The sequence below is a fragment of the Mytilus californianus genome, unplaced genomic scaffold, assembly GCF_021869535.1.
Source record: "Mytilus californianus isolate M0D057914Y unplaced genomic scaffold, xbMytCali1.0.p SCAF_2, whole genome shotgun sequence".
Classification (NCBI taxonomy): domain Eukaryota; kingdom Metazoa; phylum Mollusca; class Bivalvia; order Mytilida; family Mytilidae; genus Mytilus; species Mytilus californianus.
Window position 1 is genome coordinate 25,051,131 of NW_026262668.1, and position 24,370 is coordinate 25,075,500.

General features: G+C 34.4%; 1 protein-coding gene across 2 annotated transcripts in view; it reads left to right on the forward strand.

Moving 5' to 3' along the window:
• Window positions 1-22,590, forward strand: part of LOC127729557 (tripartite motif-containing protein 5-like) — a 78,875-nt gene extending 56,285 nt beyond the window's left edge. For both annotated transcript variants that reach the window (XR_007994698.1, XR_007994699.1), the window contains exon 3: window positions 22,538-22,590. The gene's annotated coding sequence lies outside the window, so the exon portion shown is untranslated. The remainder of the gene's footprint in view (window positions 1-22,537) is intronic.
• Window positions 22,591-24,370: the final 1,780 nt, after the last annotated feature.

A 24,370-nucleotide genomic window follows, 5' to 3' on the forward strand; every position in this document is an offset into this window, starting at 1 on the left:
ACAATGAACAAAACCGTATAGTATAAATATATAATGACCACGGCATGAAAAAAACGTGAAACGATAAAAATAAACCAACGGCCTGATCTATGGTAAAAACAATGAATGAAAAAAAATATTGCAAACTGCAACCAACATCACCCACTGAATTTCAAGCTATACGTTTTCGGATTTGAGCATTCCCGATCAAGGTAAGTTAAGAAATGTGATTCGGACGCCCAAAATTTATAAAGTGTTAGTTTCTAGTCGTTATACCAACAACAGAAATAATTGTATAACTCCTATTATATTTATGAAATATAATAGCATCTTCAGCGTGAAGTATGATAGCACGTTGATGATGTCATAACTTACGGACGCCATCAAGAGTTGGTTGACCGTTATGGAATAACCGTTTCACAGATGATATCGGATATATGTTCCTCATGTCGTAACTACAATACCCTTCCCTTTTCACGAATGTGACTTACCGAATTATACTATTTACCGGATTTGTAATAACATAAGCAACACGACGGGTGCCACATGTGGAGCAGGATCTGCTTACCCTTCCGGAGCACCTGAGATCACCCCTCTTTTTGGTGGGGTTCGTGTTCCTTAGTCTTTAGTTTTCTATGTTGTGTCATCTGTACTATTATTTGTCTGTTTGTCTTTTTATTTTTGGCCATGGCGTTGTCAGTTTGTTTTCGATCTATGAGTTTGACTGTCCCTCTGGTATCTTTCGTCCCTCGAGGTAGCGGGGCAAAGGCTTATATTTTCCCAATGACACCAAACAAATAAGGGTAAACGTCAATGCCAGTGCAACCGAAAAACACAAAAAACGAAAGAAAATCTAGAGACCAACATAGCTTTTCAAAAATAAATGATTGTCTACACAACATGTTAAGCTTAATACCAACACGAATCCAGAAAAAATATGAATAAAAAAAAATAAGAAAAGATTAAAAAACATATCTACAGCGAGTAGCAAAACCGATGAAACAAGAACATTAGAAAAGTAAAAGTAACTCGATCTTCTTATAAATAAGTCGACAATAGTAAAACAATATCGGTGACGATACTGATTAAATGTTATATCAAAACAACAATCGTATATTCAAAAACGAATCTGTTAAACATGTTATTAGATATAAATGCAAATACATAATGTTTCTTTTCATTATTTATCGAGATTAAGCATTAAAAGATTGTGAAAAAGGTAAAGGGGCATTAGCTGTCAAATTCATGTTCACCGATTTGACTCAAATTCTCGTATTTGATTCATAACATACTAAATTTTTTTCCAAATTATAAAAAGTATAAAATAATCAATTTACAATGCATGGGCTCGATAATTGTATCAGCATTTCGTGTGTATTTTAGTATAGACGCCATCTAAATAACCATCGAGGTGACCTACGAAGACTACCAACGATCATCCAACCCATATAAATAGATAGCGAACTCGTGCAATTGGATTTTTCTGGGTCTGTTTGATTTCATATTATAGGTTAAATATATGTTAATCATCGTTTTTACCTGTATAGGAATGAGGTTTTGTTGATCGAATCAGGTAAACAAATGGTTCATCCTTGTTTCACTTTCAATGTTGACATTCTTTTCCTTTTGACAATTGAACACGTCTAATTCATACGTAATCCATCTATAGCTAAGGGTTAAATTGAAAGTCACATGAATACGGACTCAATAAGGTCAAATTATTCACTTGCAAGTGAATAATTCATCAGCGATGTTTCTTGGCTTATTTTGACAAAATTGAACCAAACTGACTGCTAAAAGCGAATTTTTATTTCATTATTTCACTTTCATTAAAAATTTAATAAAACTAATCATATTTTATATTTTTTATATATCATAGCTAATGCCCCTTTAAACTTAAAAAAAATTCAAATGAGTTTAAGCAAACATTGATAACCGTACGGCCTTCAACAATGAGAAAAACCCTTTCCGGATAGACGGCTATGGAAGACCCCGACATGAAAAATATGCAACAATTCAATTGAGAAAACTTATTTCTAACAAAACAATTTACAATAAACAAATAAGACAGAAATTAACCAACAACAACCACTGAACTACACGCTTCTGACTTGGGACAGGCACATAAATAATGTGGCGGGGTTAAACATGTTTGTGAACGCTCAATCCTCCCCTAACCTTGGACCTCAAAACATAAGACAATACTATACAAATCAGTTGAAAAGGATCCAGGTCATCAGATCGATAAAAAGCAGAAAAAAACATCGAACAAAAACACAGACTAGACGTGGCAGTGTATTTATACATCGCTAACAACAAAAAGACACACAAAGTACAGATCTTATCGTACTGGCAGTTACTGACAGCTAATTCATAGCCAATAATAACTAATAAAAAAAATCATGTATCTAAAACTAAAATATCAATCAGTACACATCCAAAATCCAATGGATTCCGTGTAAAGACGTCATAAACAGTGAGAGAAAAACATGATCTTGTGCAATGCCAAAATATAGGTAATAATTGTAGTACCGTAAAATTGCATATGTGTATAACAATAGTATTTAGTATGGTTTTAATTCACTTATAATAAAATCAATATTTATACCAATAAAACAATATTCAAATACCTATTTACAGTGTTAAATTGGTAACCTTTTAGTATAAGTATGTCTATTTCAAGAAGTGTTTGTCGAATGGGAAGTTACTAGATGGATGTGGCTATGATTTTAAGGTCCATTTTGGTCATATTGCTGTTGGCGTGTTTCGGTACATATAAGACATAATTGACTTTCAGATATTTGACTCTAAGTGTTCTTGGTGTAGGTAAAACCAGAAAAGTACTTCGGGCACATACCATTTATTAAGTGTTATTTCCGTTTCTATCATAAATCTACACCCTTAAACCACAAATAAATTTTAAATTGACAGCTGGGGAACTCTCTGGTCACTCTGGCTTCCTCAACCAATGATAACTGGCCGCCAAGAAATAGCTTAAAGCCCATTATCCGCCAACAATCTATAAAAGTCAAAATTTACCTCATTGAATTCTAGATCTTCTAATTTACTTAACGTATTATATATTTGATTAGGAAAACAATATGGCATCTACACTGAACATATTGTGTGGTTCTTGTGGATATGAGGACACCTCGAAAAATGCAAAGAAATGGTGTACCATATGTGAAGAGGGAATTTGTGGAGAATGTGAAAAATACCACAAATCTATGAAAGTTTCGAGAGATCACAAGATGATTTCTATTGAGAACTATCGTCAAATAGAAAACATTTCCTTGAATCTGAACTGTGAGATTCATGGTAAAAAGCTAGATCTATACTGTAAGAAACACGATATTGCGGTAAGTGTCGTCTGTATTCCTTTGGAACATAAATCCTGATCCTCTTCTGATGTCATCTCCATTGATGAAGCATCAAAAACGCAAAGCAATCAAGTGCACTCTTAGTCTTAGAAGGAACTATCTCAACAACTATAGACAACGTGAAGCACTGTATCAAAGAGCGAGAAATAACTTTGACAAATGTGGACCAAGATGAACAAACAATACATAAAACTATTACAGACACACGGAAGAATCTCAATAAATACATGGATGAACTGGAGAGTAAACTGCTGCTAGAACTGAAATCCAAACATGAAAACTGTAAATCTAAAATCATGAAAATTTGTAATCAATTGAAACAAGTGGAGAAAGAGGTAGAAAAACTGAAAGAACATGCACTTCAAATGAAACGTTTTGCAACTGACTTACAAGTGTTTCTTGGAACACGTCAATTTAACCATTCGGTTAGTAAATAGGTTGAATCGCTCAAAGAAGAAATAAGAGTTTGCACGAAAAGCAGAATGGAAATAGAGATTCATCACAATCACATCATCTGTTCCTTGATGAAGGAGGTAAAACATTTTGGAGAAATCAAAGTTATTGAAACCATGACCAATCTACAATCAAAAGATGCAAAGATCGACCAGGCTCAGATACAGATACACGGATTTTCGCAAAATTTTCAAAATGTCAATCTGAAGCTCAAACAGAAGTTTGATATCAAAGGATCAAAATCATCAATAAAGGGTTGCATTGTATTACCCGACGACAAAATTATAATTGCAGACGGTGAAATTCTTTGTGGAAAATTAATGGAATACCATTACAATGGAAAACACATACGTGACATTCATGTCTCTGATACACCGGATAGTCTTACATTAGTAGATACCGACTGTATTGCTGTTACATATGGAACGGCTGAATACCTGGAGATTATAAACACTAAAATTACTAGTGAAAGGAAGAGGGTGAAATGTAGTAGTTTCTGCTGGGGAATATCCTACCAGGACCAGAAGCTGTATGTTCTGAAATTTAAACAAGGAATAGTGGCAATGGACTTGAATGGGAAGACATTAAATACAATCGATATCGATGTTTCAGGGGTGTATAACATAACAACGACCAGTGAAAGGATATACTATGCAAAGACAAGACTGGACAGTAATACAGTACACTGTTGTAGTACGACTGGGCAAGAAATCTGGGTATTCAAAGATCAGTCTGTTTCCAATCCGAGTAGCATATCAGTGGACATTAATCAGAACGTATTTGTTGTTGGCAGATGGTCTAACAACTTGACAGTTATACAACATGACGGGAAAGATAGTAAGGTCCTACTTATTGATCGTGATGAACTTAAATCCCCATCTGCAGTGAGTTATAACAAAGAAAAGAAGATTGTCTGTTTAGGTTACAAGAACTGAAGCATCGCATTATACCAAGTGTCGTAAAAATACTCGTGCACATCAGAATGACGTACTGACTGTTTGTAATGGTTTGCCTGACATTAAGTATTTAAACGATGCTACATTTACACATAGTTTAAAAAGGTGAATACATCACATGGGACAAAGTCATTGGTTTGGTTATTAAATTCAAAAAAAAAAAAAAAAAAAAAAACCAATTGTATAATTAAGTGCCTTCTGTTTAGTACTTGAAGATATCCGTTAGCCTTTCAGATTAAATTGAACACATTTGATAAAGTTTAGAATTCTATTTTGATAAATTGATCAAATTCACGAACACGATACATATGATTTAATTCAACAGTCTATAATCTCTCTCTGTAAGACATCTGATCGCCAAAAAAAAAAAAAAAAATACGTGTAGGGTACACCTTTAAGATTTGTTTTTATTATTTAAGATTTTGTAATAACCATTTTTAAATATATTTTCGTATATATTTAGCGTTCGGAATATTAACTTGCAATCTTTGAAACATGCACGATTTTTATCAAATCAACAATCATGCAAAGTCGGTACTGACCATAAAGTTCCTCACGTATTCAATACAGAAATAAGGAGATGTGTTAGGATGCAAATAAGACAACTTGAACAACTTTTCGGTAGAAAACAAAGGACGAGGATGTAAACAACTATAGGTCATCGTACGGCTTTTAACAATGAACCGAAGCCATAGTATAAAACTATAATGACCACGGCATATAATAATGAGAAACGATTTAAAAAAAAAAAAGAACAGCAACCAAAGACAACCACTCAATTACATGCTAGTATTTATAAATCCTTTAGCTCAAATTTTTGGATTTGAGCGTTACTGATCATGGACAATTGTTTTCATTTTTGTTATACTAACAACACATAGAAGTGTATAATTTCTTTTTAAGTCACCTGGCCCAAAGGGCCAAGTAAGCTTTTCTCATCACTTGGCGTCCGTCGTCGTCCGTCGTCGTCTGTTAACTTTAACATTTTTTTCCCTCTGAAACTACTGGGCCAAATTAAATCCAAACTTGGCCACAATCATTATTTGGGTATCTAGTTTAACAAATGTGTCCGATAACTCCGCCTCCCAACCGAGATGGCCGACATGGCTAAAAATAGAACAGAACATAGGGGTGAAATACAAGTTTTGTCCATTATTTTGATAACCATTATAAATAGAGAAAATCTGAAGGTAGCAAATATGTTCTCAATGTTGAACCCTACCAATTGTCCATAAACGTCAAAACTGCCAGACGACTTTTTATAGGAGTAATAGCCTTGAAATGACAAATTTTACCTTTTTTCATTTTTGCCTATTATCTTGAAAACTACAATAGATAGATAAAAACTTAAATATACAAAACTGATTAGCAAGACAAGATCTACAATCAAGACAATATGTAGATAATCGTCCAACGATTCCTTATTGAAGTTATGGCCCTTAAATGACGATTTTTACCATTTTTTGGCGTTTTGCCTTATATGATCAAAGTTATCATAGACGAATAGATAAAGGCAACAGTAGTATACCGCTGTTTGAAATTCGTAAATCGATTGAGAAAAAACAAATCCGGGTTACAAACTAAAACTGAGGGAAACACATCAACTATAAGAGGAGAACAACGACACAACAGAAACACAAAAATGCAACACACACAGAAACGAACTATAAGATAACTATAGCCATTTTCCTGACTTGGTACAGGACATTTTTAGAAAAAAATGGTGGGTTGAACCTGGTTTTGTGGCTAGCCAAACCTCCCGCTTTAATGGCAATGTTAAATGCACTAAAATGGCTACATTACATGACAGGACTACAATACAAATAAATAGAAGAACATACAGGACAGAGAAACACACAAATAAACAATACGATAGAACATTGCGACAATCTAATAGTGATTAAAGGTACCAGGCATATAATTTAATACGCCAGACGCGTGTTTTGTCTACACAAGACTCACCAGTGACGCTCAGGTCAAAATAGCAAAGAAAGCCAAACAAAGATGAAGAGCATTGATGACCCAAAATTCCAAAAAGTTGTGCCAAATATGGCTAGGGTTATTGCCTGGGATAAGGAAATCCTTAGTATTTTTAATAATTTATATTTTTGCAAACAGTAAATTTTTAAAAATGACCATATAATAGATATGCATGTTATTGTGCCTTGACTGTAAGTGTTGCTCTCCACCAGTTGCATCTTATCCCGTCCGTCTGTCCGTCTGTCCGTCCGTCCGTCCGTCCGTCAGTCCGTCAGTCCGTCAGTCCTATTTCTTGTCATCGCAACTCCTCTCAAACCACACAACAGAATTTCACGAAACCTTTTTAGATAATAAGGACATACTATGTAGTTGTGCATATCGACAGGAAATTACGATTAAATTTTTTTTCTAGGAGTTACGCCCCTTTGAACTTATTTACTTTAATGTACTACTGCAACCTTTTGTCATCGCAACTCCTCTCAAACCACACAACAGAATTTCATGAAACCTTTTCAGATAATAAGGACATACTACGTAGATGTGCATATCGACAGGAAATTAGGATTCAATTTTTTTCCAGGAGTTACGCCCCTTTGAACTTATTTGCCCAATATACTACTGCAACCTTTTGTCATCGCAACTCCTCTCAAACCACACAACAGAATTTCATGAAACTGTGTAGATAATAAGGACATACTATGTAGATGTGCATATTGACAGGAAATTATGACTCAATTTTTTTTTCTGACACAATTTTTTTTTCTTACACTCATTTCATTTCTCCAATGACAATGCGGGGACGTGGGGTATGTGAGCGCGCTCACTAAGGTTCTTTCATTGTAATGGTCATGCTAGAGGTAATAGATAGTAATTTTGAATTGCTATAAAAATGTCCAAACTAAGCTTTCATACAATTTTTTCTCTACAAAAGTCTTCTGCATTCATAAGAATCAGACATGATTTTAATTAAAACATCTTATATTCAGTAAAATATATGTGAAATAACAATACGTTGTGTATAAGTTTCCATGGGTGATAATCATTTTTTCTTTCAAAAAGTCTTCTATATTCAATTGAATAATAATTTAAGATTATCTCCCATGGAAACTTATAAACAACGTATTGTAATTTCACATATATTTTACTGAATATAAGATGTTTTAATTAAAATCATGTCTGATTCTCATGAATATAGAAGACTTTTCGAAAGAAAAATTGTATGAAAGCTTAGTTTGGACATTTTTATAGCAATTCAAAATTACTAACTATCACCTCTAGCATGACAATAACAATAAAATTTGTATACAAACTGTTAGACAGATTTTGCATGTTATCATTGAAGTCTTATAGGATTGTAAGTATGCTTTATTTTATCACATTGCACTTTCATGACTTGACTGTGGTTTTTTACAGCAGTTTGTTCAAATTTCTGACCAGTTGAACAGTTTGGGTTTATAAGACAAATTGCAATTTGGTCAGAATTTTGAATAAGTTGCAATAGTTGGAGAGCAACACTTACAGTCAAGTCACAGTAACACCGAAGTGGTGACTAACTAAAAAAAAATAAATAATAATAAAAAAAATAATAGGCAATTTAAATCACAAATTTTGCCGATATAGTTATTAGACTATCACTCTTTATAGGGGTGATTGCCCTTCAAAGGGGATTTTTTTTTACCCTCTTTACAAGATCAACAAAACTGAGATTTTTGTCATTATTATATTCTTGTGTACAATGTTGGGGAGTGTTCTTTGTTGAATATGCATATAGACCAAGGTAAGCGACACAGGCTCTTTAGAGCCTCTAGTTTATTTCTGAAATAGTACTGATATCTTCAACGTGAAGTATACTTGCATGTGAAAAATGTCATAACGGAATGACCAGGTTTCAAGGCAAATGAGACTATTTTGCACAATGCCACCATTCGAAATGAACGGGGTAGCGAGCAAAGGGGGCTATTTTTCACAATGCCACCATTTAGAATGAACAATCTAAAAAGTCTTAAAAACATAAGATATCCCAATTCTTGTGAATCATTTATTCGTTTAAAGTATTATTTTTTTTCTGTCAAATCATTTTGAACAATTCTACTCACAATCATCTTCTGGCACATTTGGGACCTACACAAGATACCAAGTAGTGAGTCAAAACTCATTAGTCAATAAGAGACTAACAAAATCTTGACAAAACAAAACGACGAAAACAAAACAAATTATACAAAACACTACATACGAAACTAAAGACTGAGTATTAGGAATTCGAAAACTTGAAGTGCTAACATGTGCTCCGAATTAGTGGTGGTCAATCATGATCCATGGATGCCACACGTCGTATTGTTCAAAGTAACTACATTACTAACCTTCTATATAAAATATGGTGAAAAAAAAAACGTACATTAACATCAACAACGACAATACTGATAGTTAACACAATTACGTGACAGACTTTTATCATCTAAGAATCATCTTGTGTATCACATATATAAAAATAAGGAGATGGGGTATGATTGCCTATGTGACAACTATCAACCAAAGTGTAAATGAAGTAGATGTAAGCAATTATAGGCCACCGTATGGACTTCAACAACGAGAAAACAAATCATACCGTATTGTCGGCTTTAAATGGCCCCGACATGAAAAATATAACACTATTCAATTGAGAAAACTTACGGCTAAATTTATAACAAAACAATTCACGAAACAAATATGACAGACATGAACCAACGACTAAGGACTGGCACATAAAGAGTGTGGCGGTGTTGAACATGTTTGTGAGCACTCTTCTCTCCCCTAATCTGTGACAGTGGTGTTACAGCACACCATAAGAACAAACTATCAAAATCAGTTGAAAAGGGCTTACACGTCAGATCGATACAAAGCAGAAAACATCGAACAAAAAAAAAAGACCGGACGTGGCAGGATATTTATACATCACTAACAACAAAAAAGACACACAGTGCAGATATGAGAGTACTCGCAGTTACTGACAGCTGATCAAAGCCAACAACAACTAATAAGAAAATAATTATGTATCTTAGACTAAAATTTCAATTAGTACACATCCAACATCCAATGGATATAGTGAAAAGACGCCTTTAACAGTCAGATAAAAAGATGACCTTGTACAATGTCAAACTATAGGTATCGACAGGTTGTAGTACCGTGAAAGTGTATAACAATAATATTTAGTATGATTTTAATTTGCTGATAACAAAATCAATGTGTATACCAATAAAACGATATTCAAAGATCTAATTACAGGATTGAATTGGTAACTTTTTAGGATAAGTTTATTTAAGGGATTGATAAGTTTACCTAGATCGTATTTAAATTTCAGGGCTCAATAAACAACATCACCTTAAAACTTATGGAGTTAATATATCTATTTATAAAATGTGATTTTAAGTTTTGAAATTCAGATATTATTGAGAGGTTTTTATCAATGTGAATAATGCGACTCATTGAGTATCGCAATAATATGCACTCGCATTATGATATCTGATGGCATATCTGTATATAGCTTTTCCTAAAATTGCAATATGTCAATTTTTTGTTCATTCTTCGAAAATCGCATGAACAAATGCACGTAGTAGTTTCGGACTCTACGGTATATAGTAATGGAAGCCCCATGCAATACAGATTAATTTCTATATAAAGCATTCAGTTTTCTATTTTTTAGGAGCACAGTATTTGTCAATGTCAAAACATAGATGTTTACATATTTTCTGTTTTCTTTTCAGTTTATTCATGACTCAAATTATAACCAAAATTTTGTAATCATTCATACCAAATTTAACTTTATTATTTTGTCTGTAATGGGCGTCTTTAATTGACAATAACATATTGAACTTGAACCTGACCTTATATTATATTCAACTGTTGTATTGCAGATGAGATAAATATTTGATCGTTTGGTGTTTAAATAGTTTATAGAATACCCCGTCCTATAATGTATCTATTACTGATAGTAAAAAGAAAAAATAATAAATATAAAAGATACCAAGATCTAATCAAACCAAAGAAGGACAAACACAACATCATACACCAATATATTGCAAATATTATGGAGATTAAAATCAAAGTAAAAACAAAACATTGCTTCACTCCATTAGCCGTATTTTAACCCGAAGTCAGCAGCGTTCAGTTTTATTTTTTTATATTGGATTTTAAGGTAGATATGTTGTTATTTTTTTAAACATTACTTGAGTTTGGGTGATTTAGAGGTTGACATATTCATTGTATTGCCATTGGTCGATTGATGATAATTAGCAGAAGTTGGAAAGCAGATGATAATGGACACGAAAAACCGCTCATAGACGTTATACCTGTAATAATATTCACGGTCCCAATTTTTCAGCACCAGATGCACATTTAGACAATAAATGTCTCTTCAGTGATGCTCAAGGCCAACATATTTGAAAATCCAAAACTTCTTTAAAAAATGAAGAGCTTATAAACCAGGGACAAAAAGTATAGCCAAAGACGGGCTAAGAATCAGAGTTATGCATGAGAGAGATATAGTCCTTAACTAACAATCGTTTGATTATATGCTCAGATATGTGCCTATAATTTGAAACCAATTAAAAAGACGATAAAGCGATAATCTTTTCTTACTATCACCTACAACTTTTTTGTTGGCGTCTTTGTCAGATTTATTTTTTTTTTTTTAGTCATTTATGTTGTACACAATGTATGTCTGTGATTTATGTTTACACAGATTTGGCCGATGGATCCACATTATTATCACATTAACCAATTATGTCTGTTTGGGTTGCTCACCCATCTTTTTCTCAATATAACGGAACTATGAACAACTGTTATTCAAGTAAGAGGTTTAGCTAGTTATAAAACCAGGTTTAACCCACCATTTTTTCGAAAAATGCCTGTAGATAGTCAGGAATATGGCAGTTGTTTTTCATTCGTTTCTTTTGTTGATATAGTCTAACATTTGATTTTGACAGGTACTAAACCTTTTTTTAATTTACCTTGGAGTTCGGTTTTTTTGTAAATTCTTTTTTCATCTATTTTTTTTTAATTTAAAACGGATAATATTGAGCATAGCAAAAATCCATTAATGAATCAATTAAAACCTGCTGCAAAAATCTGGTGTAGTGCCCAGCACCAGTTCTTCCTTAGACTGTGTTTTCAATTTCGTACAGTACACGCAAAGTAGTTCGGTTAAAAACCATTCTTGATTATGTAGATTGAGTCAATGTGAAACTGAAACAGGACAATTGCTGATGATTTGTATCAGTACCATCAGTATAGAACATCAAGCCAGTGCGATCACTAAGGCTTGTTTTTACCAGATTCGGAATATTGGTCTAATTCGATCTTTAATTTCGGTTGAAGCCTGTAGAACACTAGTGTGCTTCCTAGTTACACCAAGGCTAGACTATAGCAACGCGTTGTTGTACGGTACTAACACCAACATTATCAGTAAGCTACAGCGTATCCAAAACACAGCAGCACGTTTGATTACCAGAAAAAGGAAATTTTACTCAGTTACGCCTGTTCTTATATCGTTACACTGGCTACCCATTCATTACCGTTGCCAATATAAACTTCTGTTATATGTGTACAAAGCACAGCATGGCAAGGCTCCTAGCTACCTTTAAGATCTAATTACGCCATACAAACCCAACAGATCCCTCAGCTAGTCGGAAAACAGTATGCTCTTACATCCTCCGAATGACGTCAGAACGAAAAGCTACGGCGAGAGGCGTTTTGACAAGGCCGCGCCTACACTCTGGAACAGTTACCATTGTTTTGTATATTTTAGGGAACATGCATTTTTTTATTATTTTATTATTTTTTTAAATCTTTATCTCTTGTTTGATTCGTATTAGTTGGTGCTTCGTATTTTATTCAGCCTGATCATTCCATCGTTTCTATGACAGTTCGTATAATCGAAAAAATATACCACAAGACTAACAATCCTCAACTTGCAACGCCTCTCCGTAGACAAAAAGAGGACTACTGGATTCGACAATTGGGAACTGCGACACCATATGGTTGCAATGACAAAATTGATGGTATAGGTATTCTATCTAGTCCTTCCTGTAGCTCGGTGAATGTGATGAATATTTTCAACTCTACTCCTCGACGTAGACGCAGTCATGGTCATCGTCAATATACATCACCTACTTTGCATGATGTCTCTATTAATGACTTGCTGCCATTTATACAAAAGCCGTTAGGTATTCATCACATTTGCACGAAACTGTATTCATTACCCCTTTCAAAACTTCATTTTCTGTTCAATTTATGTTTGGAAACCACTGTTACAAACACTCATTCATACCAATACAAACTTACAGCTATTATTTCGGATATTGCAAGTCACAGACTTTTCAAACCAGTTCGCATTGGAAAAGATGAAAAAGAGAAAAGATCTTTTCTTAAACTTTCCTTTGCCAACAAAGGTCTCGATGGCGTCAACTTAGGCAATATCCTTCATCATAAATTAGTTCAGTCGAAAATACCTCCTTATTTTAAAGATCAGTCAGTACCAATAATTTCTTATACCTATACCAAACCAATTGCAACTAAAATTTTCAATTACAAACACGTTTTGCAGGATCTCAACATTGACGACTTCAAGTCTAAACCTCCTGATTGCACCTGTGCTAGTTCCCAATTCACATATAATCCGGCTGGCCACGTTATTACTGGAGACCTCAACATTGTCAATAACACTTCCCTGCGAAATATCGTGAGCCTAAATCCATCAATTGGAAATACAACTTCAAAATACTGATGGATTCCGTCGAGGATTATGCCAGGCAATGGGCTAAACGCGAGAAAGAAGACGTAGATACTCTTTCCGAATGGATTAAGGCTGTGAGGTCGTTGATACAAATCCGAATTAAGAAACTAAATGGGCATATCAATACCCACGCTACATCAATTTTTAAAGACCCAAATGTTGCAAAACACTTGTCCTACCTCCATGACAAATATGTTGTTGTCCCCGCAGATAAAGCCCCAAACAACATCGTTTTTGTGTGTAAATATCATTACATAAACTGCTTGATAAATGAATTAGGTATTGACAATTCACATGGAAACTCAACATATACCCTCACGACACTTACCAAAGAGGAAATCCTAGATAATCATAGGTCTGTTCTATGTTCCTTTGGAATTTCAACCAAAGACGAAGAACTGGATCTTCCATCACTGTATTGGATACCTAAACTACATACGTGTCCTTACAAACAACGGTATATTGCTGGGTCTTCCAAGTGCTCCACGAAACCTCTTTCTAAATTATTAACATCTATTTTATCAGCAATCAAAGCCGGGCTCCAAAGTTATTGTGAAACTGCCTATTCTAGAGGTGGCGTGAATCAGATGTAGATACTAAAAAATTCTAAAGATCTTTTAGAGTACATACAATCTAAGACTCTCTCATCTTGCAATAGTATTAAAACATTTGACTTTTCTACACTTTACACAAGTATTACCCATTCCAAACTAAAAGACAAATTGAAAGAGTTGGTATTACTTTGTTTCATTAAAACGAATGGCGAACGTAGATACAAGTATCTTGTCTTGGGGAGGGATAAATCCTACTTTGTAAAGAATCACTCTGATTCAAACAAAAAATTCTCTGAAACTGACATTATCAAGATGCTTGATTTCTTGATTGACAACATATTTGTTACGTTTGGAGTACGTGTTTTTCAACAGACTGTCGGAATTCCAATGGGAACCAATTGTGCCCCTCTTCTTGCCGACTTGTTTCTTTATTATTATGAGGCTGACTTCATACAGGAGCTTCTTAGGAAGAGAGATAAGAAGTTAGCAATATCCTTTAACTCTACGTTCCGCTATATAGATGATGTTCTCTCACTAAATAATACAAAATTTGGTGACTATGTTGAATGAATCTATCCAATCGAACTAGAGATAAAGGATACTACAGATACAGTTAAGTCTGCCTCATATCTTGACTTACATCTAGAAATTGACAATGAGGGTCGGTTGAAAACAAAACTTTACGACAAAAGAGATGATTTCATCTTCCCAATTGTGAACTTTCCATTTCTATGTAGCAACATTCCAGCAGCGCCTGCATACGGAGTATATATCTCCCAATTGATATGATATTCCCGGGCTTGTGTTTCCTATCATGATTTCCTTGATAGAGGATTGCTGCTCACAAGGAAGCTATTAAACCAAGAGTTCCAAATGGTGAAGTTGAAGTCATCCCTTCGTAAATTTTACGGACGCCATCACGAGTTGGTTGACCGTTATGGAATAACCGTTTCACAGATGATATCGGATATGTTCCTTATGTCGTAACTACAATACCCTTCCCTATTCACGAATGTGACTTACCGAATTAGACTATTTACCGGATTTGTAATAACATAAGCAACACGACGGGTGCCACATGTGGAGCAGGATCTGCTTACCCTTCCGGAGCACCTGAGATCTCCCCCAGTTTTTGGTGGGGTTCGTGTTGCTTAGTCTTTAGTTTTCTATGTTGTGTCATCTGTACTATTATTTGTCTGTTTGTCTTTTTATTTTTGGCCATGACGTTGTCAGTTTGTTTTCGATCTATGAGTTTGACTGACCCTCAGGTATCTTTCGTCCTTATGTTTTATGTGTTTTTGTATTTTATTTATTTTTAAATGTGAAGCGCTTAGAGTAATTGTTGTTATTATATAATGCGCTCTATAAATATTGTATTTATTATTTATTATGATTGAAGGTGATATCTCTCTGATTTATGAAATATACAGAGAGATTTTGCAGAGTGAATTACGATTATTCACCAGCATTTTTCATCCGCCTTGTATGTACTGTATCGAAGCTCTGAACTCTCTGATTTGTTCATTTTAAACATAGGGAGACGGTTGAGATCTTTGTTAGTCTTGTATATTTTTTTAATTTTAGTTCATTTACATGTTTCGGAGTTTAGTGTGACGTCCGTTTTCACTGAACTAGTACACATTTTTGTATTAGGGCCAGCTCAAGCCCGCCTCCGGGTGCGGGATTTTCTCGCTTTGTGAAGACCAATTGGTGGCCTTGGGCTGTTTTCTGCTCTTTGGTCGGGTTGTTGTCTCTTTGACACATTCCCCATTTCCATTCTCAATTTTATTGAATAGTCGCCTTTGCTTTAAGCCATTCGTTAGAAATTAACATTAGTTTCAACATAAAATTGAGAATGGAAATGGGGAATGTGTCAAAGAGACAACAACCCGACCATAGAACAGACAACAGCAGAAGGTCACCAACAGGTCCTCAATGCAACGAGAAATTCCCGCACCCGGAGGCGTCCCTCAGCTGGCCCCTAAACAAATATATATACTAGTTCAGTGATAATGAACGCCATACTAAACTCCAAATTGTACACAAGAATTTAAAATTAAAAATAATACAAGACTAACAAAGGCTAGAGGCTCCTGACTTGGGACAGACGCAAAAATGCGGCGGGGTTAAACATGTGTATGAGATCTCAACCCTCCCCCTATACCTCTAGCCAATGTAGAAAAGTAAACGCATAACAATACGCACATTAAAATTCAGTTCAAGAGAAGTCCGAGTCTGATGTCCGAAGATGTAACCAAAGAAAATAAACAAAATGACAATAATACATAAATAACAACAGACTACTAGCAGTTAACTGACATGCCAGCTCCACACTTCAATTAAACTGATTGAAAGATAACACATTAATCATAATGAAAAACTAACTACTACAAAACTGAACACCAAAATTATTGCAAACACAGTAAAATATGTAAAATCTGAAGATGTACAAACGACCGGACGATTAAAAGTTCAAATTCGCATTGTGATTTCGCTAGTGTCTAGCTTTAATAGGGTATGCTCTCCTCTTGACCCATGAACAGTTTTAATCTCCGAAGTATCAACAATTCAGCCGATTGATAAGGTTGAGGCTTGTTGTTACATTTAGAAATTTGCAGATGTTTCATTTCTTGATTGACAACATATTTGTTACGTTTGGAGGACGTGTTTTCCAACAAACAATCGGCATTCCCATGGGAACCAACTGCACCCCTCTTCTTGCCGATTTGTTCAGGAACTTCTTAGGAAGAAAGAAAAGAAGTGAGCAGTATCCTTTAACTTTACTTTCCGCTATATAGATGATGTTCTTTCACTAAATAATTCAAAATTATGTCGAACGCATCTATTCCATCGAACTTGAGATAAAGGATACAACAAATACAGTTAAGTCTGCCTCATATCTAGACTTACATCTAGAAATTGACAATGATTGTCGGTTGAAAACAAACCTTTACTACGATGATTTCAGCTTCCCAATTGTGAACTTTCCATTTCTATGTAGCAACATTCCAGCAGCGCCTGCAGGTGTAATACCACCAAATCATAGTACGTCACATCCGGTTGCATACGAAAATAGGTCTAAAAAAATATTCCCTTGAATTTGACAGTTGTAGGTAATTGATCCTACATGTCATTGCAGTAAAACATTTCTGGGTCATAAACATATATCTTGGGTATTTCAAAGCACCATTATTTTTTTATTTGGGGTTTCTATAAAATATTTTGGAAACTTGAGGTTACATGGTTACTAAAGCTTGTACACAGGTTAAAAAAGGGGGAAAATTTGATTGGTTAACTTCCAGTGATGGTTATTTTCTTATATGCAATGAAATGTTATGTGAAATTTTTTCTATAGTACTGGACTGGATAAAACTTTACTCATGCCAAGTATTTCTTTATTTGAAACAAAGATAAATTCTGCACAATTTTTTGAAAAGTGCAAATTTAACAAAGACTAATAGGGGAAAATCAATGGTGGTATTACACCTGCATACGGAGTATATATCTCCCAGTTGATACGATATTCCAGGGCTTGTATTTCCTATCATGATTTCCTTGATAGAGGTTTACTGCTCACAAGCTATTAAACCAAGAGATCCAAGTTGTGTAGTTGAAATCATCCCTTCTTAAATTTTAAGGACGCCATCACGAGTTGGTTGACCGTTATGGAATATCTGTTTCACAGATGATAGATAAACTCATCATAGATACCGGGATTGAAATTTTGTATTTGCGCCATACGCGCGTTTCGTCTACAAAAGACTCATCAGTGACGCTCGAATAAAAACAATTTAAAAAGCCAAATATAGTACGAAGTTGAAGAGCATTGAGGACCAAAAATTCCTAAAAGTTTTGCCAAATACAGCTAAGGTAATCTATTCCTTAGGTAGAAGCGGATATGTTCCAAATGTCGTAACTATAATCCCGTCTCCTTTCCCCGAACGAACCCAACGAAGTAGACTTATTACCGGGTTTGTACTAACATGAGCAACACGACGGGTGCCACATGTGGAGCAGGATCTGCTTACCCTTTCAGGAGCACCTGAGATCACCCCAGGTTTTGGTGGGGTTCGTGTTGCTCAGTCTTTAGTTTTCTATGTTGTGTTTTGTGTACTGCTGTTTGTTTGTTTGTTGGTCTTTTTCTTTTTTAGCCATGGCATTGTCAGTTTTTCGACTTATAAATTTGAATGTCCCTTTGGTATCTTTCGCCTCTCTTTTGCAGGAATTCAATCAATCCCAGTGCATTGGGGTAATTATTTTTAAACGTTCAAATTTATTCCATAAATGCTCTATGGATGATAAACACGGTGAGAGTGCTGATTATGGAAGAACACGTGTGTGGTGGCGATTGAATAAGGCTATGCATGAGCGGGCCAATAGACATTCGAGGTTGTCTTGCTGCAAGAATGTTTATTACGGAGTTCATATTTACGTCACTGTCATCTGGTGGTTTTGTAAGATTTTAGCTTTTAATTATTTCGAATGTGTCGCACGGAATGTACTTGCCACAGATGAATTAACCATGATATAAATGTCCTGACACTGAGGCGTCACACGTTGAATACAACTATAAGGGAGTCATTCCGTACTGCCTGTTTGTCTTGAATGATGAGTCAAGATATCAGCACCCTATATGAGTGAAACTGGTGCAGCTTCTCCATGAAGCATTCCAGACAGTATTCCAAATAATTGTGACGTCTTGTATGGCTATTTCAATATTCTACGTAAAAAGGCGTCAAAGTTACAAAAATAAAATACCCTTACAAGATGGGACGTCATTATATGTTAGAGAAATTAGACAGCACCATACCTACTACGCATTTTCTTTAATTTTCACGTAACCGTTGCGTCTATTACTTGTGGCTTTAGAAGGTTTCGAAAATGGCAAAAATACAATGTGTCTGACTGAGAACACCACAAATAATTATATCGTATGATTTAAACACTGTTTGCATAATGGCGTCATTTACAATCCCCCGAACTTCACGTTGTGCAATAAGGGTCAAATTTTTGAAGTGAACATCCTTATTCTTTCTTTGAAGTTATTTCCTTATAGGCTTGATGAAATCATCTCCCGGTAAACAGTAAACATATTAAAAAACAATTCGTGTATCGTTTCTCTTATTGACTAGTGTATAATTTTTCACGTGTTAGGCTAAGCCACAAATTATGAACTGATGGATGACAGAACATGTTTGAAAGACAACTACATGTGTATATAATGAACTATATATGGCACTGATTATGGAATGGATTCATTTTCACCCAGCAATTAGTTTGTGCGATGGTTGTATATTAATTTTATAGTATAGTTGTTATAAAAAACTTGAGTTAACAAATTTAGTTCTTATTCATTCTTATTAATTACATATGTCTTTAATTCAAATGTATTAATTTATTATTTGATATCAATATAATTTCAGTAAAGTAATCAAAACCAAATTGTGCACTTGCTGTATGCCAAATCGTAGATTGGTTTTCCTTTACTACAGTTGTGAAGAGTAGCACGCGGATCGGAGAATGAACTGTCGGGAGTTTGATTTCTCTGTTGTCATGAGAAAAATAAATAAAAAAACATTCGATAGAATAATAACGAACATTTGAATTTCAACCAGACAGACAGTTTGCAACGAAAATATTAAAGCAAAACATTCGTTAGTTTTATTTATATTTCTTTAGGTATTGAACATGTACATGCACAATGTTTATAATCCATTGATAGAAATTTACGTGGCTTTCAGTTAAAAAACGTGTAACCTCATCACGTGCTTATGAACCTCGATAGCGGCTATCCGTATTGTAAACAGAACTATACCTAAATTCCTCCTTCGAAATATGATCCTCCTTGGAATAATATCTCATGTAAATCCACCACTGTCTATTTCAATTGATCATCACTTTGAATGCATGAAAACTTTATGAAATCTATGCCAAAGAATTATCGCATCATTTGATCTGACTGCCTAACTAAAAATAAGGGAAAACGTTACATTTCTTTATTTTTAAATTTACCCGCGTCTTTCACATTTTAAATGTATAAACACATAGGTCATGTGATTTGTGGACGACATACACAATTTTTGACTAACGATAGAAACGAAAGTTGGGAAAGATATAACCATCAGTTTTTGCTGTTGTTGTTTTATTAGTTATAATTTATCTACCAACTTAGCGTAAATAAATTACTTTAATGAACAAACTGTAAATGTTAATTAGGTAACAAGCTTCCTTGTTGATTTTCCCCGGCTCCATAACATACATAAACAGTCAAATTAACATTATGTTTTTCATGTCGGTGGTCACCAGAGTTATTTTAATTTGTCGTGCAGAAATAGAATTTGGTATTTTCGGATATGTTGAAATTATCTGCTAATTAAAAGCTGAATAAACTACCATTCACGTACTGAAAATGGCGACAGAGTTAACATATTTTCATAATAGACCCATCATAATAGAAACCAACAGAACTGTTATCCTAATTTGATAGAGATTGCTGTTTTTGTCACTTGCTATGTAATATAAAAGATTGAGCAGTAGGGTCCCTGTAAATCCGGGGGTTAGGTAGGGTCTGTGCTAATGCGTTTCACGATGGTTAATAGTTACCCCATTATAGTGGCACCATCGTGATGACCTAGCAAGTAAACGTTCTATTATAAGTCGCTTTCGGGGGTGTCATAATAGAAGAAATGAGGACAGCTTTGTCCATGACTACGACACACTGCTATAATTAATCATAATGAGTGTGACTTTCGATTATTATTTTTTACGAGTGTAAAAACATTTATTATTTCTGGGGTTGTTTTTCCTAACAGCAAATAATATTTACCTCATCATGTAACGTGTAATATAAAAACCTTACCAACGTTTACATCGTTATGGAACGATGCCGGACACCTTTATGTCATAGCTAGTTAAGTTGAGCAGTTACCTGAATTTTTTTATAAAGTTACTTGCCTTTGTAAACAACAATCGGATGGAAAGGTGAACAATTATTTAGATAAATTTTGCTCTATATTTGTTTTCTCAAATATAGATAAAAAAAATTGAGGGTAAACGTCAATGTCAGTGCAACCTAAAATCACAATAAACGAAAGAAAAGCTAGTGATTAACATAGCTCGTAAAAAAACCAATCGGTTGCACAACATGTTAATCCTAATACCCACACGAATCCAGAAAACTTTTGAATCAATTAATAAAAAAAAGACAATTAAGAAAACCATGCACAGTTCTCAACAGCCAGTAGGAAAACCGATGAAACAAGGACTATAAAAAAGAAACTCGATCTTCGAATGATAAGTCGACAAATTCAATAGTAAAACCATATCGGTGACGATAATGATTAAATGTGATATCAAAACAACAATCGTATATCTAAAATAAGTATGTGTTAAACTGTGTTTAACTTATTAGAAATATAAATGCAAACACATAATGTTTCATTAGTTATCGAGATAAAGCGTTAAAAGATTGTAAAACTGCAATTAAAAAAAAGTTAATCTTTTAAACAAAATTTAAAAAAATCAATTGAAGTGGATGGAAGCAAATATAGATAACTGTAAGACCTTAAACAATGAGAAAACCCCTTACCGTATAGTCAGCCATAAAAGGCCGCAACATAAAAAATATGCAATATTTCAATTGAGAAAACTTACGGCCTAATTTATATCAAAATAACTTAGAGAATCAAATGAGACAGACATGAAACAAAAACTACCACTGAACTACATGCTTCTGACTTGGGACAGGCACATAAAGAATGTTGTGGGGTTTAACATGTTTGAGCGCTCAACCCTCCCCATACCTGGGACAGCACAACATTAGAAAATACTATAAAAATCAGTTGAAAAGGGTATAACTCATCAGATCGATACAAAGCAGAAAACATCTAACAAAAACACAGACTGGACGTGGCAGGGTATTTATACATCCTTAACAACAAAACGACACAAAGTACAGATTTGAGCGTACTCGCAGTTTCTGACAGCTAGTTCATAACCAATAATACCTAGTTACAAAAAATCATGTATCTAAGATTAAAATATTAATCATTACACATCCAACATCTTGGTCAAATTGCTCTTCGCGTGTTTTGGTACATATTAGACATACTTGACTTTCAAATATTGGACTCTGAGCGTTCTGGATATAGGTTAATTCAAAGAATGTCTTCGGACACATACCATTTATAAAGTGTTATTTTCATTTCTATTATAAAATCTGCCCCCTTAAACTACAAATGAATTATAAATTGACTGCTGGGTATCTCTCTTGGCACTCTATATCTGACTTTCTCAACCAATAAAAACTGGCCACCAACATATAGTGTACAGCCATTATCTACCAACAAACAATTAAAATCAAAATTTACCCAAATGAATTCTAGATATCCTCATTTACTTAACGTATTATATATTTAACCAGAAACACACATATGGAATCTCAACTGAACATATCTTGTGGTTCAGGTGGATATGAGGACATCTCGAAAAATGCAAAGAAATGGTGTACCATATGTGAAGAGGGGATTTGTAGAAAATGTAAAAAATACCACAAATCTATGAAATTATCGAGAGATCACAAGATGATTTCTATTGAGGACTATCGTCAAATAAAAGACATTTCCGTTAATCTAAATTGTGAGATGCATGGTAAAAAGTTATATCTTTACTGCAAGAAGCACGATATTGCAGTATGCGTAGTCTTTATTCCTTCGGAACATGAATCCTGCTCCTCTTCTAATGTCATCTCCATTGATGAAGCATCAAAAAACGCAAAACAATCAAGTGCACTCTTAGACTTAGAAGGAACTATCTCAACAACGATAGACAACGTGAATCACTGTATCAAAGACCGTGAAATAGCTTTGACAATTGTGGACCAAGATGAACAAACAATACGTTAAACGATTACAGACACACGGAAAAATCTTAATGAATACTTAGATAAACTCATGAGAAAACTGCTTTTAGATTTGAAATCCAAACATCAAAACTGTAAATCTAAAGTCATGAAAATTTTTAAACAATTGAAGCAAATGGAGACGGAAGTAGAAAAACTGAGAGATCAGACACTTCAAATGAAACGTTTTGCATCTGATCTTCAACTGTTTCTATGAACGCGTCAATTAAACCAAGCATTGCGTGAAAAGATCGGATCGCTCAAAGAAGAGATAAGAGATTATACGAATAACAACATGGAGATAGAGGTACATCACGTGATTGGTTCCTTAGTGAAGGAGGTAAAACAGTTTGGAGAAATTAGAGTCAATGAAACCATGGCGGTTCTGCAATTAAAAGTTGCAAAAATCGACCAGGCTCAGATACATATACATGGATCATCGCAAAATATTGGTAATGTCAGTCTGCAGCTGAAACAGAAGTTTGATATCACAGGATCAGATTTAACAATCAATGGATGCATCATATTATCCGACGACAGAATCATAATTGCAGACTATTATGGATGTGGTAAATTAATGGAATACAATAATAATGGAATACATGTACCTGACATTCTCTGATAAACCGCATAGTCTTACATTAGTAGATACCGACTTTATTGCTGTTACATATGCAGACTCTAAATACCTAGAGATTATAAACACTAAGTATACTAATAAAAGGAAGAAGGTGATTTGTAGTGATATCTGCTGTGGAATATCTTACCAGGACCAGAAGCTGTGTGTTGTTGTTTTCGATCAAGGCATAGTGGTAATGGACTTAAATGGGAAGACATTAAATACAATTGATATCGATGTTTCAAGGGTGTTTTATATAACAACAACAAGTGACAGGATATTATATACAAACCAGGACAGTAATACAGTACATTGCTGTAGTATGACAGGGCAAGCAATCTGGGTATTCAATGATCAGTCTATTTCCTTTCCGACAGGTATATCAGTGGACAATAATCAAAACGTATTTGTTGTAGCTACAAGGTCTAACAACCTGAGACTTATACAACACGACGGGAAAGATAGTAAGGTCTTACTTACTGATCGTGATGGACTAAATAATCCGGTAGCAGTGCATTACAACAAAGAAAAGAAGATGTTCTGTTTATGTTACAAGAGTGGAAGTGTTGCATTGTACCAAATGTCGTTAAAATAAACTTGCACATCAGAATAAATTGATGAAATTCACGAAAACGATACAAATGATTTATTTGAATAAGGTACAATCTCTCTCTCTCTCTCTCTCTCTCTCTCTCTGTAAGACACCTTGTTAAAAAAAATAACATGTAGGGTATGACCTATAAGATTTATTAATATTATAACCTTTAAGATTTTGTTATAT